The following is a 5,868-nucleotide window of genomic DNA, read 5'->3' as shown; positions in this document are numbered from 1 at the left end:
CCCAGCTAGATTTTTATGTGTTTTCTCAGTGCTTGGTCATTCCTTCTTTTTTAGCCTCATCATACTGAACTGTAGTTTAACTGATTATAAATCTGCTTCCTCTCCTGTGAGCTCCCGTAACGGTAGTTTTCTAATAAATAAGTGAAAATTAGCAGTCCTTTTCAGGGTTACTTTAGTTTTTCATTTTTAGCAGACACAGGTCCACAATCCCTTGTCTGCAATTCAGAAATCCAGAGTTTTTTTTTAAGAACAAAATTTATTTGGCAGCAAAACCTGACCTGAACTGATTTGAGGCTATTTATAGACTTAATTCATCCCGCTTAATATGAATTTTTTTTTTTAATATGAATATGCTTACATTTCACTCTAGAATGTTTGATTATGAGGTCCTGTCCCAGATCCCACTTGGAGTGTTATGTATTATGCATCATTATTACCTTTCTAAAATATGAAGCACTATTATGAAGCATCTGGCATCAGGAGTATAAGAGGAGAAATTTTAGACCTGTTTTTGTAAAATCTGTTAATTCTTTCATTTACTCATTCAACGTTCGCTCACTGCCTGCTATGTATCAAGCACTGTGATAGTTAAACTAGTGGTACAAAGTCACAGAGCCTGCCCTCAGAGAGCTCACTGTCCTCTATGAGAGAAGTAAGGTGGAGGCAACCCTTGTTTGCAAAGAATCTTTTTTCTGTTTATTTACAAAATTGATGTTTTTGCCATTGCTATGTCATTTCTTGAACAGCTACTCTGTTCCTCACCTGTTCTAAGCGGTAGCTGTTGCTTGCATTTGTGCTTTAAGCTATAGAATATTTTTTATCCAACTCCTTTATGAACCCTTTTCAGCACTTAGCAGAGCATGCCCTTGGTGTCCTGGTGTAGCCCTCTTTGTCACTTGGTTATTTTGCAGAGCTATGTGGCTGCATCTTGTCCTCAAGTGCTCATGTTCTTCCTGCACACACATATGTTATCAGATACTGTTGAGTGTGTCTTGCAAGGGATCTTGGTGGTAAAGTAGTTCTGGAAGGCCTATGGGACGTCTCTGGCAAAGAAATATTGGAAGGTGACCTCTAAGCCACAGATCTTTACCTTGCTAGTCTTTTGAAGATATGTTGACTCTTGATTGGTTTATCCTTTGTATCTTTCAACGCATTAGCAAGAGTGGTCTGCGGTCTGGTGGCGCGCACGGTTAAGTGCTTGGCAGCTAACTGAAAGGTAGGCAATTTGAACCCACCCAGTGGCTCCACAGGAGAAAGACCTGGTGATCTGGTTTTGTAAAGAGTATAGCCAAGAAAGCCCTATAACGCAATTCTGCTCTGTCATATGGGGTTGCTATGCGTCAAAATCGACTCCACGGCACCTAACAACATGAAGTTCCTTGTGGCGCAATCCCCACCTCAAGTTACCTTAAGGATACAAGGGGAGCTGTCCTAAAAGCACAGGGATGTCTTGGTGAGCACTAGGATAGATCTGTGTCTAGGCCGCATGAAAAACCTGGAAAGCTGTCAGGGTCTCTAAAGTTCTTCTTTCTGCATTGTTTTAATCTCTCTGTTAACTGGCTTTCTACCATTCCCTCTAGCTGCCTTCTACTCCTGAGTTTATGTGTCATAAGTAGAGAGTGATCAGCTATTTCTAAATGCCAACAAAACCCCTGATTGAAAGAAATTAGCCCAACTGAATCCATTGTCCAAAGCTTTAATTAGGCTTGAGGGACAGGGTCATGCAGTACCAACATAGCCTTCAGGAGCCTACCTTTGTTGATGAGAATGGAGTGGAGTGAAGACGCAGTTCCCAGCCCTTCCTAGGCCCTAGGATTTAAAAAAAAAAAAAAAAAGCGTTGCCGTCGAGTCAATTCCGGTGCATAGCAACCCGGTAGGACAGAGTAGAACTGCCCCATAGGGTTTCTAAGAAACAGCTGGTGGATTCAAACTCCCAGTCTTTTGGTTAGTAGCTGAATGCTTAACTACTGTGCCACCAGGGGCAAAATTTGGGGTTCAGGACCTGCAAGAAGAGGGCTGGTAAATCTTGCTTTAGATTGAGATCTCATAGGGCTGAACACTAGGAAGAACTCAACTGTCTCAGGAATTTCAGCCTAGTTAGAATCTTCATTAAATTGGATTGAGATGATGTGTTTGCCTGTGTTTCCAGGTCCTGACAGAAGCTATCATAAATCTTACCTGGAGAGAAATAACACCATAGGCCTCAATTTTCTGCAAACACGTTTTCAAATACAATGTCTGCACACAGTTTAAAAATAACCAGGCACAGGAAGAAACAAGGTAACATAAATGAGAACTAACAAAAGCAACAGGGAATAGAATAGACTCATAGGAACTCCAGATATTTGTGTTATCTGGCAGATTTTTAAATAACTAAGATCCCTGTGGTCAGTGAGGAGCTCTGGTGGTGTAATCGTTAAGCACTCACTGCTAACTGAAAGGTTGACAGTTTGAACCTACTAGCTGCTGTGTGGGAGAAAAGACCTGGCTATCTACTCCCCTAAAGATTAAAAAAAAAAAAAAAATTTTTTTTTTTTTTTTTTTACAACCGTGGAAATTCTATGGGGCAGTTCTACTCTGTCCTTTAGGGTCACTATGAGTCAGAATCAACTCTATGGCACACAAAAATGATACGGTCAATGAGATTAAAATAATAAAATTTCAATTTATCAGAGAACTGGAAATTAGATACAGATACACTTATAGCATATTTTGAAAAATAACAGAAATTCTACAATAGAAAAACTAAAATTAAGAAGTCATTGAATAGGTAGGCACAGCTGAAGAAAATGACATGGAAGATAGGCCAGAAGAACCTATCCAGAATTCAGCATGGAAAGTAAAACATGACAATACAGAAGACAGGTTAAGACACAAATAATTATGAGAAAGTTTATCATAGTGTAATTGAAATCCTGAAAAAGAGGGAGAACTAAAGGGACAGAAGCAACTTTTGAAGATTTAATATCAGAGAACTTTACAAAATTGATGAGACATCAAGCCACAGATTCAAAAAGCTATGTGAATCCTAAACAGATAAATAAAAAGAAGTCCACAGTGAGCCACATCATAGTAAAAGTGCTAAAAACCAAAAACAGCATTAAAAATAGCCAAAACCAACAAACCAAACCTGTTGCCATCAAGTGGATTCTGACTCATAGCGACTCTATAGGACACAGTGGAATTGCCCCATAGGGTTTCCAAGGAGTGGCTGGTGGATTTGAGCTGCATATGTTTTGGTTGGAAACCCTGGTGGCATAGTGGTTAAGTGCTACAGCTGCTAACCAAAGGGTCGGCAGTTTGAACCCGCCAGGCCCTCCTTGGAAACTGTATGGGGCAGTTCTATTCTGTCCTACAGGGTTGTTATGAGTTGGAATCGACTCGACGACACTGGGTTTGGTTTGGTTTTTGGATGTTTTGGTTAGCAGCCAGACACTTCACCACTGCAGCCCACCTTCAAATGAGCAACGCATAGCTAACTTCTCAACAAAAACAACTGAAGTCAAAAGACAATGGAATGATTATTTTAAAGTGGTTAAACTGCAGAGGACCCCTGGTGGTGCAGTCCTTAAAAGTGTTCATCTGCAAACGGAAAGATTAGCAGTTTGACCCCACCAGCTGCTCTTCTGGAGGAAGATGTGGTAGTCTGCTTCCATAAAGATTTACAGCCTTGGAAACTCTATGGGGCAGTCCTACCTTGTCCTGTAGAGCCACTATGAGTTGGAATTGAATTGACGGCAATGGGGTTATTTGTTTATTTTCAAGTAAACTACTAAGAATTTTTTACCCAGCATTAATCTCCTTCAATAATGGTGGAGAAATAAAGACATTTTCAGACAAACGAAAGCTGTGAGATTAACAGGCGGCACTTAAACTACCTTTGTAAAGGTAGTTTTCTTTTTAGCGAAAAATGATCAGGGAAGCAGGAAGGAATTAAGAACAACAAAAATGGTAAATATGAATGTTGACTTAAAAAATAATATTTTATGGTATTTAAAAACCATACATAGAATTAAAATTCACCACATAATGATACAAAAGTCAGCATATTTGGGAGTTTTAAGTAAGGTTGTTACATTGTCTGGGAAAAGATTTAAGAGTACAAATTAATAGTATACTTTGATATATTAAAATTGTGCATTGTAATTTAAGAATAACCACTAAAGGAATAGTAAAAATTACAAACTAAAGCAGGGGGAAAAAGTGGAATAATAAAAAATAATATGAAGGTAAGAAGGAAAAAGAAATCTAGAGCAGACAGGACAAATTGCACATAGTAAGATGTAGATTTAAACCCAAATGTATCAGCAACTACATTAAACATAAATGGACTAAATGTTCCAATTAAAAAGCAAAGATCATCAAACTGAATAACAAAAATTCAACTATTTGCTGTTAAGAAACACATCTAAAGCATAAGGATAGATATGTTGAAAATAAAAGGATGGGAAAAGATTGCCACACTAAAAGAAAGCTGAACTTGTATCAGGTGGACACTTGAGACTGTGTTGGCATCTCCTGTCTGGAGGGGAGATGGGAGGGTAGAGAGGGTTAGAAATTGGCAAAATTGTCATGAAAGGAGAGACTGGAAGGGCTGACTCATTAGGGGGAGAGTAAGTGGGAGTATGGAGTAAGGTGTATATAAGCTTGTATGTGACAGACTGACTTGATTTGTAAACGTTCACTTAAAGCTCATTAAAAATTATTAAAAAAAAAAGCTGGTATAATTAATTGTATTGATTTTTGAGAAAGTATACTTTAAGCCAAAAGGTCTTAATAAATATAAGGAGACATCAAAACAAACTCGTTGCCATCGAGTTGATTCCGACTCATAGTGACCTTATAGGACAGGCTAGAACTGCCCCATAGAGTTTCCAAGGAGCACCTGGTGGATTCAAACTGCTTACCTTTTGGTTAGCAGCCATAGCTCTTAACTACTACAGCACTAGGGAAATACAAAGAGAGGCACTTCAAAATAATAAGAAAGATATAATTCTAAAAGTTAATGTACATAATAACATAGCCTTAAAGCACGTAAAACAATATGGGCTATAGATGTGAACAACCACTTCAAAAAGTGGGCAGGGATCCAAGTGGCCAATAAGAGAAAGTAGGTCAATAAGAGAAGAAACATTTATTAGAAAAATGAAAATTAAAAATATGATGAACTACCACTACGGACCCATTAGAATGGTAAAAAATAAAAAGACTGACAATACAGTTTTGAGGATGTGGAGCAACTGAAACTTTCATACATTGCTGCAAGGAGTGAAAAAATTGCCAGCATCTGTTAAAGCTCAACATATGCCTCCCCTAAACCAAAAAAAAAACCAAACCAGTTCCTGTGGAGTTAATTCCAACGCATACGCAGAATAGAACTGCTCCACAGGGGGTTTACAGTTGTGACTTTTTGGAAGCAGATCACCAGGGCTTTCTGGGGCCGCTGGGTGGGTTCACACCACCACCCTTTCAGTTAGTAGCCACGTGCTTAACCATTTGTGCCACCCAGGGATCGTATACCTTCTTTACCAAAAAAACCCCAAACGTGTTGCCATCGAGTCTATTCCGACTCGTAGCGACCCTATAGGACGGAGTAGAACTCCCTTATAGAGTTTCCAAGTATAGCCTAGTGGAGTCGAACTACTGACCTTTTGGTTTGCAGCCGTAGCACTTAACCACTGTGCCACCAGGGTTTCCCATTCCTTCCCTAAAAAAAAAAAAAAAAAATCCCTAGAGCAGATCAATTCCACTAATTTGTATATATCCAAAAGAAATTAGTGCATATGCCTACCAAACGTCATGTTTATAAGGATGGTTATAGCAGAATTTTTCAAAATAGCTCCCATTTAGAGACAATCCAAATGTCCG

Source organism: Loxodonta africana, chromosome 3 (assembly GCF_030014295.1).
Source record: "Loxodonta africana isolate mLoxAfr1 chromosome 3, mLoxAfr1.hap2, whole genome shotgun sequence".
NCBI classification, from domain to species: domain Eukaryota; kingdom Metazoa; phylum Chordata; class Mammalia; order Proboscidea; family Elephantidae; genus Loxodonta; species Loxodonta africana.
This window is presented reverse-complemented; position numbering follows the sequence as displayed.